The sequence below is a fragment of the Elephantulus edwardii genome, unplaced genomic scaffold, assembly GCF_000299155.1.
Source record: "Elephantulus edwardii isolate Elephantulus edwardi_28Jun2011 unplaced genomic scaffold, EleEdw1.0 scaffold00406, whole genome shotgun sequence".
Lineage (NCBI taxonomy): Eukaryota > Metazoa > Chordata > Mammalia > Macroscelidea > Macroscelididae > Elephantulus > Elephantulus edwardii.
Window position 1 is genome coordinate 1,248,462 of NW_006400156.1, and position 14,478 is coordinate 1,262,939.

The window sequence follows — 14,478 nt, forward strand, 5'->3', positions numbered from 1 at the left end:
AGGTTTCCTCTGATCCTGGAGTGATTGTACCCAGAATGGGCCTAGCGTTTGAACCAGGAGTTGGCATTAAGCACATGGCAGCTGGGAATTAGTGGACATGTTGTTCCTAGTTTGGCCGGCCCTACCAGCTCTTGAGAATCTCTCCTTGCCAGAAGGCAGGAGCATGGTGGTTGTAGTGCAGGAATCGTGACAAAATTTTTTAGTTGACTGCTTTTCCGAAAATGTGTTTGTCGTGCAGGTTTGCTCTGTCTCTGGAGTGAGGCTATCCAGCCTGGCCTAGGGTTTTAACCAGGAGGCGGCCTTTAACCCAAGGCAGCTGGTAAGTAGTGGCCATGTTGTTCCTAGTTCAGCCGGCTCCTCTGAGCTCTTGGGAAGCTCTCCTTGCCAGAAGGCAGGAGCGTGGCGGTGGGACTGCAGGAAACATAGCAAGCTTTTGGAATCGACTGCTTTTCCGGGGAAGTGTTTGACGTGCAGGTTTTTCTCTGATCCTGGAGTGAGGGTAGCCAGCCTGGGCTTAGCGTTTGAACCAGGAGGTGGCCTCTAACACATGGCAGCTGGGAGGTAGTGGCAATATCATTCCTGGTTGGGCCGCCTCCTCCCAGCTCTTGGGAAGCTCTCCTTGCCAGAAGGCAGGAGCGTGGTGGTGGGACTGCAGGAATCGTGGCAAGCTTTTGGAGTCAACTGATTTTCTGGGAATGTGTATGACATGCAGTTTTGCTCTGTCCCTTTAGTGAGGCTAGCAAGCCGAAGCCTAGGGTTTGAACCAAGAGGTGGCTGTAAGCCCAAGGCAGATGGGAAGCAGTGGCTCTGTTGTTCCTTGTTTGGCTGGGTCCTCCCAAGTCTTGGGAAGCTCTCTTTGCCACAAGGCAGGAGCGTGGTGGTGGGAGTGCAGGAATCGTGGCAAGCTTTTGGAATCGACCGCTTTCCTGGGAATGTGTTTGATGTGCACCTTTGCTCTGTCCCTGTAATGTGGGTAGGCAGCCTGGGACTAGGGTTTGAACCAGGAGGCAGTCTTAAGCCCAAGGAAGCTGGGAAGTAGTGGCCATGGTGTTCCTGGTTTGGCCAGCTCCTCCCAACTCTTGGAGACAATTTTGCCAGAAGACAGGAGAGTGGTGGTGGGAGTGCAGTAATCGTGGCAAGCTTTTGGAGCCAACTGCTTTTCCGGGAATGTGTTTGACGTGCAGGTTTCCTCTCTCCCTGAAATAAGGCTATCCAGCCTGGCCTAGGTTTTGAAACAGGAAGCGGCCTTAATCCTACGGCAGCTGGAAAGTAGTGGCCATGTTGTTCCTAGTTGGGCTGGGTCCTCTGAGCTCTTAGGAAGCTCTCCTTGCCAGCAGGCAGGAGCGTGGTGGCGGGACTGCAGGAATCGTGGCAAGCTTTTGGAGTCTAGTGCTTTTTTGGGAATGTGTTTGACGTGCAGGTTTGCTCTGTCCCTGTAGTGAGGCTAGCTAGCGTGGGCCTAGGGTTTGGACCAGGCGGTGGCCTTAAGGCCAAAGTTTCAAATTGTCTTCTTGTCAAACATTCTTCTAGGTGGTATAGCACTGGTCCGTGCGTTGCTGTACAGACTTAACTCATGTTTGTTGTGATGCTGAAGCCTCTGACAGTGATGTGCCAATCGTGGTAATGGGCACCCATGGTGGACAGTGTTGGCTGGAGCTTCCCAACTAAATAAAGCCTGGAAGCAGGAGTGTCATCCACTTCCAAAATGGCTTGCCTCCGGAAACTCTATGTATGAACAGTGCTCAGGCTGTTCGTTCATAGGGTCGCTATGAGTCGTCTACAACTCGTCGGCATTAAACAACAATAACAATGACGACGACCAAGAGAGAGCTATGTTGGCCTAGTGGAAGGAAGCTGTGCTACCAAGCCGAAGTTGGGTGATTGTCATCTGTGGCCCTCGGCCAGGTTCAAATTGTCTTCCTGTCAAACATTCTTCTAGGTGCTATAGCACTGGTCTGTGCGTTGCTGTACAGAGGTAACTCGTGGTTGCTGTGATGCTGAAGCCTGTGACAGTGATGTGCCAATCATGGTAATGGACACCCATGGTGGACAGTGTTGACTGGAGCTTCCCGACTAAATCAAGCCTAGAAGCAGGAGTGGCATCCCCTTCCAAAATGGCTTGCCTCCGGAAACTCCATGTACGAAAAGTCCTCAGGCTGTTCGTTCATAGGGTCGCTATGAGTCGTCTACGACTTGACGGCATTAAACAACAACAACAACAACAAAATTATACTTAATAAATTAATTAAAATGCTAAATGGCATAGAAATAACATGTTTTTGGGGGGTTGTTCCCAGTTATAACTATTTAGTAGAAAATGTGTATTGTATTATGTTAGATGTAAATTTTTTTTTTACTTGTTGACATACAGGATAAGAGATTTTACAGAAATAAATTTAACCATTTACATTCATTTGTACTTCTGGTTTGCTCTAACATGCATTTCTCTTTGTCTAGTCACACGTGCCCAGACTAACGTTACTATTAACATTTAATGAGTCTTCTTATTTCCTGGTTGCATTGTTTTCACAATATTCTATTGTACAATCACCTGTTAAGATGCTTCTCAGTATCCATAAGGTTACATTTTGTTTTGAAGATTAGTCATAGTTTCAATAATGTAATCTCATAAAAACAAATTTTAGAAAAGCAAATGAAGGATTTAGTCCATATAAATATATCCATTCTCAACAAAAGCATATCATCTCTTTGTGCTTCACTTGAACTTCTTCATTTCAGTCTCATCTTTGGAAAAAGGTTATATATTAATATACAGTGTAATATAATGTTTTAATATATAATATTTTAATTTGATACTGCTTTACTTACAAAATTTATATACATTTTGTTTGTCACATTAGATCTTTACCATTTTCTTTACCCATCTTTCTAAAATAATAGGTGATTTATCAAGTAATTAATCTACCAGTGACATAATGGTTTTAAATGGTAGGCTATAACCTTTGTTAATGTTGAAGATTGAATCTTTATAAATTTTTTTAAGATTTAAAGCACCAATTCTATTCAAATATAAATAATACTCACTCTGGAGTTCATGGGGGGGAAAACATTTTTAGACAAAAACAAACATAGGGAGGCATCATGAGTAGGAAAAATGACAGAAATGGCAAGGGCACAAGGAAAGGGAAGGAGGGGAAAGCAAAAGACAGATTTCAACAGGTGTTACACCAGATGCGTAAAACAAAAGTGAATGAGATTTACAGGACTGGAGAGCAGCTTTTCAATAAAATTATGCAAAATAAGTAAATTGAAAAAAAAAAAGCTTTTATGATGAGTAAATTCCTTCAATTACTCTTAAGACTAAAAGGCCTAATAGACCTGGTATCCCAAAGCTTGATAACATATAAACATCCAAAACCAACCAAAGAATATGGAAAATACTTCAAAAATGTTATTACATGAAGAAGAAATTAAGAGTTTGTATTTTTAAGCAAATAATTGTTGATTCTTAGACATGTGTTTAAAACTGATCACTATGTAATAAAATCACAGATAATTATTTTAGGATATAAAAGAAACAATTAAAGATTAAACTTACTGAGTCTAATGCAGAAGAACATTTTAACTCATATTTAAAGATATTGTCAAAAACAATAATGGAATCATGGCATCTGTATTAGACAGGCCTATAAATTTATCATAATACTAAAGAAAATTATGGTAACACATAGCAAATGTAAAATCTTCAATTATACCACAACTAAAATAGATAATATGCAATGAAGTATTTTTAAAAATTCACTACAGTTAGTGAATTTTACTAAGATATTTCATGCTTATTTCTGCTGCAATTAAGTTTCACTTGGACTAAGAGTATTTTAAGCAAATAATCAGAATGTAGAAATTATCCAATATTGGATAATGATATCTAATATCATTAATATAATAAACATGTAAAACCTTGCTGAAGATAATCACAATGCAGCCATTAGTAGTAAACTGCCAGGAATTCAATCAGGATTCAGAATTGAACATAAAATGAGGGACGCCATTTCTGATATTAGAAGAATCTAGGTTAAAAAGATATAAGAATGTTATTTCCCTTTGGTTTATTATCTATATAAAGGAATTCAACTGTGCCGATCACAACAAATTGCAGATAAAACTTCTAAAAGAAAAATTACAGAACATTAATTGTGCTCACTGGTATCCTGTAGGTTGACAAAAAGGCAGATGTTTGAATGAAATAAAGGGACACTCTTGTTTAAAATCAGGAATGGAAAGCATTGAAGTATACCTTTCCCCCCACACTTACTTAATCTATGTGTTAGGCAAATAATCTGAGAAGCTAAAGAAAAAATCATAAATTTATATATGCAGATAATGTACATTTATTGGTTTTGGTGGAATTGAGTTCAACAAAATTCATAACTGTAGAACAAAGCAAAAATTGGTCCCATCATGCACTGACCTCACAATCTCTGCCATGCTTGAGCTCATTTTACAGGAACTGTATCAATTTATCTCTTTAGCAACTATCTGTTTAAGGAGGGGAAAATAGACATATAGGCACAGGGCTGTGAGTGTCTCTCAGAAAGGTCAAATTGGAGTAAGAATATGACAGCCCCTCACTGGCCCAGAGCAGAAAGCAGATAGAGTCTGTAGCACAGCCACATGGTGCCTCGAGAGTCACATCAACAGCAAGAGATTAATTTATTTATTGCTGACTCACAAACTCACAGTTATCGAAGTAACAATGAGGTTTATTAGGGAAGAAAACAGGAAGGTGGGAGAGGCAAAAAATGCCAATGCAAATCCAAATTTCAACCCAATTGTCTCAAGATACAATTCTTCAATTAATCCAGATTCCAGTTTCAGTTCAGCAGTCAAATACAAATCATCCAGCAAGGTTTGCTTCAGAGAAGTTTTAAGTCGCCTTCTCCCTCAAGCATCCTACAACAACACTCAAACTTTTAGTTGTGGAGCACAAATGCAAGAAACCTCAGGTCACATATTGCCACAGTTTCTCCACAGCACTGCCACAATTTCTCCAATACTGGAGTCTTTCTCTCTCCAGGGTCTTGCTGTCGTAAGTCTTGCTCTGTGGGAAGGACTCTTTCTCTTACCCTACTCCCACAGCTGTTGATGATTGAAAGACAGTAAGTGCTGATTTGCAAGACCAACTATCTGCAGTTAAGGTCGCTGAAATCAGAATGGACTAATTGTAATGACTAAAAAAGTCACCATGACCACTCTCTCTTTAGCTGACCCTCTACCCTTCTGAGTGTGTTGTCTTCTTTCACAGGACTACTCTCTTCTGACAAGATGTATAGCATATATGAAATAATGTTTCATCTTTGTCTCTAAGAGAACTCTGGTTGAACTTCTAAGACAGCTTTGTTTGTTCTTTTGACCTACAGAATATTCAATACTCTTATCCAACACTATGTTTCAAAGGAATAATTGGGGTTTTTTTTTGGTCTTCCTAACTCATTGTCCATGTTCACGTGCATTAGAAGCAGTTGAAAATATTATGCCTCAGATTAGATACACCTTATTCCTTAAAATGACATTCTTGCTTTTTTTAATTTTGAAGCGATCTTGGAAGCAGATTTTCCCACTACAGCATGTCTTTTTATCTTGCCTACAGCTTGTCTTTTGATTGTCGCTTCCATGAATGTTGATTGTAAAAACAAGTAAAATGAAATCACTTTCAATTTCCATCTTTTCTCCAAAAAAAGGTGTTGCCTATTGGGACAGTGGTAAGGATTTTTGTTTTATTGATATCGAGATGTTATTCTTAATGAATTTTATAGCCTTTGATCTTCTACAGCAAGTTCTTCAAGTCTCCTTTATTTCCAGAGCAAGTTTGTGTCATCTGCATGACACAGGTGATTGATGTGTCTTCCTCAAATCTTTATGTCACATTCTTCTTCATGTAATTTAGATTTTCAATGATTTGCTCAGAATACAGATTAAATAAATATAACGGAATTATATGGCCCTGAAACACGTTTTTACCAATTTTAAATCATTCAGTGTTTTCTTTTTGTTTCTGTTTTGGTTTTTTTCTATTTTTTTACAATGGTGTTGTTGTTGTGTTGCTATGTGCCGTCGAGTCACCTGCGACTCATAGCCACCCTATGTACAACAGCCCTAAACTCCGCTCTGTCCTGGGCCAATCGCACCGTCTCTGACACTTCCATCCCAGTTATCCCAGTCACTGAATCAATCCACCTCATAGAGGGACCGGTCTCTCCTCACAACATATCCAAAGTATGTTAGATGGAGCCTCAGAATCCTTGCCTCCAAGGAGCCACCTGGTTTAACCCTTTCCAGGACAAATCTGTTTGTTTTCCTAGCAGTCTATGGTATTCTCAATACTCTTCTCCAGCACCATAGCTCAAAGGCATCAATTCTCCTTCTATCCTCCTTGGTCATTGTTCAACTCTCTGATGCATAACAAGTGATTGGGAAGACCAAAGCCTGTATCAGACGCACCTTAGTCTCCAGAGAGATGCCATTGCTCTTCAGTACTTTAGAGAGGTCCCTAACTGCAGACTTTCCCATGGCAATGCACCTTTTAATTTCCTGGCTGCTGGTGCCAAGACTGTTGACTATGGAGCCAAGCAAACTAAAGCTGTGTACAATCTCAATCTCTTCACCATCCATCCTGATGCTGCCAATTGGTCCAGTGGTGAGAATCTTTGTCTTCTTGACATTGAGCCTCAATCCATATTGTAGGCTGCAGTCCTTGACACTCTGCAGCAGGTGCTTCAGGTCCTCTTCAGTTTCAGCAAGCAGGGTTGTGTCATCCGCATAACGCAGGTTGTTGATAAATCGTCCACCAATCTTGACCCCACATTTCTCCTCATAGAGCCCAGCCTCCCGGATAATCTATTCTGCATATAGGTTGAAAAGGTATGGAGATAGGATGCATCCCTGGCATACGCCCTTCCCAATTTTGAACCATGCAGTGTTCCCTTGCTCTGTTCTGACGACTGCCTCCTGGTCCAAGTATAAGTTTCACATTAGCATGATCAAGTGTTCTGGGATTCCCATTCTTCTCAAAGTCAGCCATAGTTTGTTATGATCTACACAGTCAAATGCCTTTGCATAGTCAATGAAACACAGATAGACATTCTGTTTTGTTTTTTGTCTGTATATTGCATATGAGTACAATGAAGTATTTTGAGGTATCAGGCTTTTCAAATTTATCTACAATTTCTTATGATTCCCACTGTTAACCATCATTACTCAGTCAGTAAAACCCAAGCCAATAAAACATCTTTTTAAAATTCTCTGCTTCAGTCCAGATCCATTGGACAGTGACAATGATATTCTCAATGCCACATCTTCTTCTAAATATATCTTGATTTCTGGTAGATCCCTGTTGATGTACAATTCTTCCATATTTTAATAAACTTCACCACATTTCTACTTGCTGCCATACACTAGCCTATCTGAATAGTGTCTTAATTTTCTGATCACATTTAATTATTGTAGTATTTTGACCCTATTTGTTCTAAAAAGTAACTTTAGTAAATAAATTTAATAATAACTTTAAATTGGTCATTTAATGTTCATCAGTCCTATTATTGTGGTGTTGTTGCTAGATGCCATCATGTTTGACTCATAGAAACACTACGAACAACAGAACTGAACTCAGATCTATTCTGTGCCATCTTCATCTACTTTCACATTTGAGCCCGTTGCTATAGTCACTGTGTCAATCTAACTTATTGAGGTTTTCCATTCTTCCCGCTCAACTTTCTACTCATTTTTCAAGGAATAATCTCTCTTACCAACATGTCAAAGAATGTAAGAGATGAAGAATTTCCATCCTTGTATCTAAGGAGCACTCTGGTTTCACTTTTTCCAAACTATGGCTATTAGGTTTTTTGCAGTGCATAATACATTCAGTACTCCTTCCCAGTAACAAAACTGAAAGAAATGAATTCTTCTTCTGTTTTTCTTACTTATCCTCCAGTTCTCAGATGCACAGCAAGTGATTGAAAAGACCTTTTCCTCAGAATCAGGCATACCTTAGTTTTCAAATTGATATCATTGCTCTTCAGTTATTTGGATAGGTCTCTGACAGCAGACTTGGCCAATACAATATGCCTCCTGATTTCCTGATAATGTTGATTGTGGACCAAGTAAAAGAAATAATTAACAATTTCAATCATTTCTCCATATGTATATATCATGATGTTGCTTATTGGCTTACTGGTGAGTATGCTGGTTTTCTTGATGCTGAGATGTTCATATTTAAAGCTGTAGTCTTTAATCTTCAGCAGCAAACACCTCAAGTTACCACTTTCAGCAAGCAAGATTGTGTTACTGCTTTACAGAGTCCAGCTTCCTGAATGATCTGCTGTGCAGATTGAATTGATGTGGAGAAAGGATACAATTCTGGTACACACTCTTTCTGATTTTAAACTAAGGAGTGTTCCCTTTGTCCATATGAACAACAGTTTCTTAATTTAGGTATAAAATAAGAAGACAACTACATTGCTCCCCTCTGCCTGTGGAGCCTTGAGAACTGAAGCAGATCACTAAGAACAACTAGGAAGCAGCTGTGTAGCTCCCCTGTGCCTATTGGCCCTCAGACCTCACATCACATACCAGTAACAAAGATACAGCTAAGCCACTGTTTATGCAAAGTATCTGTACTCAGGACACCATTCTGACACACTGTAGATTTTGTGTCATTTGGGGATCTTTGTTGTTTATAATGACTTTCTGTTTTACCAAGCATGATATCCTTGTCAAATGGAGACTTCCATTCTTCTACTCAGGATCCCTCTGATTTTATTTCCTAGAGGCATATTTTCTCAATCTTTTGATAGTCATATTCAACATTCTTCACAAATACCAAAATTTAATGTGTTAATTATTCTTTGGTATTCATGATTCACTGTTTAATACCGAGATGTATATTAGGTGACAGAAAAGATTAGGGTTTGAGTTGGGCAGATGTTGAACCACAAAGTAACACTTTAGCACTTTAAAGATATATTTTATAGCAGGTTTGCATAATGCCCTTGATATGTTGTCTTAATTTCTTGCTTATAGCCCCCATAGATGTTGATTTTGGTTTCAAGTAAAAATAAATTCTTGACAATTTCCATGTTTTCGCTGTATTAACTGTCAAATAAGCTTTGAGTAATTTCTATCTTACAGTTAAAAACATATTTCTAAAATTTTTGCCTAAATAAACACCTTGATACATTGAGGAAATTTTGTATCCAAATATTTTCATATTTACTTTAAATTTTTCCCTAAGTGCCTTCTTGCCAAGGGAACAGGTCTTCAAGAAAGTGTAGCCAGAGTGATTGTTGAGAACAAAGATGACAAAAAGTTTGCTTCACAAGCTGATATCTAAGTCTTGTCCCTGTATTCCACGAATGCGGCACATCCCTTCGGGAACCCCTGATCCAGGGGGCCAGCCTCCGGCAGTTTTATACAGTATTTGTCCTTATGGGACTGAGTTAGTGTGCTCAGCATAATACTCTCCAGTCCCTTCCAAGTTAGATAGTGATTTACAAATCCACTGCTCTGCATGCTATATTATATTTCATGGTGTGAACGTGTTATAGTTTCTCAATCCATTCTATTGTGGTTGGACATTTGGGCTGTTTCCATGTTCTTATGATGAATAATACTGTTGTGAATATTGGTGTACAAGTATCCATTTGTACCTCAGTTCTTATTTTCTTGGGTATATTCCAAGCAATGGACAGCTGAGTCATAAGGAATTTCTATGTTCGGCTTTCTGAGGAGATGACTAACTGCATTCCAGAGTTATTGTACCATTTTACAATCCCACCAACAGTGTGTAAAAGTCCCTGTCTCACCACATCCTAGTCAATATTTATTCCTTGCTGTTCTATTAAACTTTACCACTGCTACTGGAGTGAGATAATATCCCACTGTGGTTTTGATTTGCACCGCTCTTATTGTCAGTGACTGTGAGCATTTCTTCATGTGTCTGTTGGCCATCTGAATATCTTTCTCTGTAAAAATGTCTTTTTTCCATTTTGTAATTGTGTTATCAGTCTTTTTTCTTATGGATGCCCAGTAGGAGACTGTAAACTGTTGATATGAGATCCTTGTTTGAAATATTGCCAAATGTTTTTTGGGTTTTTTTTGTTTGTTTGTTTTATTTTTGGGGTTGGTTTGTTTTTTTCCCTTTCAGTGGGTTTTCTTTTCACCCTGATGGGAAAAAGTTTTTGATACACACAGGCATTTAATCTTTAAATTATAATCTTTCTAAAGATTAAATTGAGCATTTCTAGCTTTAGTTGGAAATTTCTTTATGCCATAAACTAGGCTGTCTAAGCTTGATCCCGATTTGTCTCTGATGAACTTTATGATTTTGATGGTCCAATTTTCTCAGTCAACATTCACCCAACTTCCAGAAACAGAGGAGAATGGTGAAGCTGAGCAGAATTCATATTGTTAATTCACAGAATAATGAATTACACAAATAGCTATTTTGTTAAGTCATAGTAATTTACATGGTTTGTTATGATATCTAATGCTAGTTACCAGGCAATCAACATGAAGGTACAAATAAAGTACCAATTTTATTATATTTTAGAGTTCCTGAAACAAAGTTAAAAGTGTTGTGCCCACTAGATGCCCCTCAAAGGAAATCCAATCATCACACATATGTAAATATAAGAGCGTTTATTCATATTTCCACATGTGGAGACTTTCTCCCTCAGTAGGAAAGTGGTGAGAGAAAAAGCCCCAACTCCCCCTGCACAATTGTTTTTAAGGTTTTCCTGGGTGCTACTATTGGGGCAGGGAGATCAGAAGCAGGACTGGTGGGCTGGGGGATCAGTGATGTGAGTCAGCTTTTGATGGGCTGGCTACTTTGCCCCCCTTTACTCTTTTTGTATCACATAGACACGAGTTAATTCTTTACTTTGCAAGGACAGATAAGACTTTACCTGGCTCATTTGTGTTTGCTTTAAGCTAAGAATTTTTATGGCCCACTTCTGTTTCTAGTATTAATGGGGTTTATAAAAAATGGTGTTTATGCTGTTCCCTCAAAAATGTTTTCTAGTACCCATACTAGGGAAAGTCTGCTAGTTACTCTTACTATTAATGAAACTAAACATTTTATTCCCTAATTTACTTCCAAAGCAAATAATATTCTTGAAACTACAGGATTCAGTAAATGTGGGCTAGTAGCCAAAGCCATTAGCCTGTATATGTTGTAAAGGGGGAAATAAATAGGATGTCTTCAGTATTCAGATAACTAAAACTCAAATGACTAATTAGAATTAACGTTGTGAGGGTATAATTTTATGCTGATTATTATTTTACCCTATTTGACAAAGCATATTATACTGCACCTATAAATCAGTTTTGTTCTTATTGTTATGTGCAGTCGAGACGTACATAGGGTCGCTATGAGTCACAAATGTCTCTAAACCCTGCTCTATCCTGTGCCAATCGCACTGCCTCTGACACACACATCCCAATTACCCCAGTCACTGAATCAATCCATCTCATAGAGGGTCTTCTCCTCTTGCACCGTCCCTCCACCCTCCCAAGCATGATGTTCCTCTCCCAGGACCCATCCCTCCTTGCACCATGCCCAAAGTATGTCAGACGAAGCCCCAGAATCCTTGCCTCCAAGGAGTTGCTTGATTTAATCTTCTCCAGGATGAATCTGTTTGTTTTCTTGGCAGTCCATGGTACATTCAATACTCTTCTCCAGCACCACAGCTCAAAGGCATCAATTCTCCTCTTCCCTCCCTAGTCATTGTCCAACTCTCTGATGCATAACAAGTGATTGCAAAGACCATGGCCTGTATCAGGCGCACCTTAGTTTCCAGAGAGACACCGTTGCTCTGGAGTACTTTAGAGAGGTTTCTAACAGCAGACTTTCCCATCGCATTATGGGTTTTTCTTTTTTTTTTAATTTTTTTTATTTCCTGGCTGCTGGTGCCAAGAGTGTTGACCGTGGAGCTGAGCAAACTGAAGTAGTGAACAATCTCAATCTCTTTACCATCCATCCTGATGCTACCAATTGGTCCAGAGGTGAGAATCTTTGTCTTCTTGACATTGAGCCTCAGTCCATACTGAAGTCTGCAGTCCTTGACCCTCTGCAGCGAGTGGGTCTTTCTCAGTTTCAGCAAGCACGGTTGTGTCATCTGCATGATGCAGATTGTTAATAGATCTTCCACCAACCTTGATGCCACAATTCTCCTCATAGAGCCCAGCGTCCTGGATAATCTGCTCTGCATACAGGTTGAAAAGGTATGGAGACAGGACACATCCCTGGAGTACACCCTTCCCAATTTTGAACCATGCAGTGTTACCCTGCTCTGTTCTGACAACTGCCTCTTGGTCCAAGTATAGGTTTCACATTAGCACGATTAAATGTTCTGGGATTCCCATTCTTCTCAGAGTCAGCTACAGTTTGTTATGATCCACACAGTCAGACGCCTTTGCATAATCAATGAAACACAGATAGACTGTCCTCTGGTATTCCCTGCTTTCAGCTAAGATCCATCTAACATCAGCTACAATATCCCTAGTACCACGACCCCTTCTAAACCCAGCCTGGACTTCTAGCAATTCTCTGCTGATGTGCTGTTCCAGTTGGTTTTGAATAATCTTCAGTAGAGTCTTGCTTGTTTTAGCCAATTATTTAATGATGAATCAGCTATAGATTTTCAACTATATTACTTTTTCTTAACCAATGTTCCATGCTTTTTCAATAGTTTCAATACTTCCTGAAGTGTTGAGGTAAATATAATCATCTATTGTTATAAAACTTATAATTTGAAATGCAGAATTTTAAAAAAAATCTATAATCTTTTACTTTATAAAAGGAATCATATCTGTTGGCTGTATCCTTCTGTTGTAGTGCTGGTGTAGAGTGTTGAACATTTTTTGGACTGCCAAGAGAACAAAAAGGTTTGACTTGGAGATCGTGAAACCAAGTTGCTTCTTGGAGACAAGAATTTTGAAGCTCTGTATCACATATTTTTGGGGCATATTGCCAAGAGGGACAGTCTTTGGAGAAGGACATCATGCTTGGAAGGGTGAAGAGTCAGCACAAGAGAGGAAGACTGTAGAAAAGATGGACTGACCCACTAACTGAAATAATAATGTGAGCTGTGTCAGAGACAGTGAGATTTGTTTGAGAGGACAGTGTTCAGAGCTATTGTGCATACAATTGTTATGAATCACAGGCAATCTCACAGCACATAACAACAACAACCCATTCTGCAGTAGGTCAGATACCAAATAGTAACAACTCCCTCCAAGTGGATAAGTGTATGCACAAACATTATGTCCTTAATTATTTTTTTCATGCTTGACTTTATCCTATAATCTACAGACAATTCACTACAGTACAATACACTAGAATTCATACAGCTGTTTGAAAGATATAATAAGTATGTAAAAGCACTAACAAATTTACAGATGATAATGATCTGATGAAACCATGCGGATGAAGCATGGTCTCCCTAGAAAGATGAGGACTGAGGCAAGTGGTAGAAAAGAAGCACCAAGTGTTTTCACCTGTATGAAAAACAAAGTATAGTACTATTCTGATGGAAGGCTTTACTAAAACTCCACTTCTGGCCTCTGTTTTGGAATCGTTAGTTTCTGTTGCTGCTTCCAGTTCGCTGTTTCCGGAAACCACCTCCTCTATTCCTGTCCCGCCATCCTCTGAAGCCTCTGCTGTCATTCTGCTGCTCCGGGAAGACTCACCTGCATTCCCTTGGTTCCCTGGAGCCTCAAATCCTTCCCACAAGGTCCCTCCAGCTTCAGATGCTCAGTGGTCAGCATGGAAAGTCCTGCCATTTCCCCTGTATTTCTGTTACTGCTACAGTAAGGACATCAAAGGAAAAAAAAAACAAAAACAGCTTTCCTTTGAGGAAGACCATCCCCTTCAGTTTGGAATCAATCTCTTCGCTCAGCTGCTCATCGAGCTCTTTCTAAGCATGGCTGATGTTTGACATGTCAATAGAGCGCTTCAAGGCCCTGGTCACAAAACCCATATCCAAGCTGATAAAGGAGTGCTGATCGACTGAAGAGGCCCCTGAAATGTGTGGGCCAGTGCTGTCACCAGGGCTTCCACGGCTTCCTTTTTCTTGATGAGTTTCTCAGCTGACTGCTTGAAGTGAATTATAACAGTAGGAGGCACAGAATCCAAATACCTGATGGCATCTTTAATGGAAGTTTTTATTATTTCTGTTGCAGAGTACACCTATTTGTTTAAATTTATTTCCTATATTTTTGTACCACTTGTGCCAAATGATATTCTTCCTTGTACTAATAAAAGGTTGAAAATACCTTTTCAACCTGTATGCAGAACAGATTATCCGGGAGGCTGGGCTCTATGAGGAGAAATATGGGGTCAAGATTGGTGGACGATTTATCAACAACCTGCGTTATGCGGATGACACAACCATGCTTGCTGAAACTGAAGAGGACCTGAAGTGCCTGCTGCAGAGTGTCAAGGACTGCAGCCTACAATAT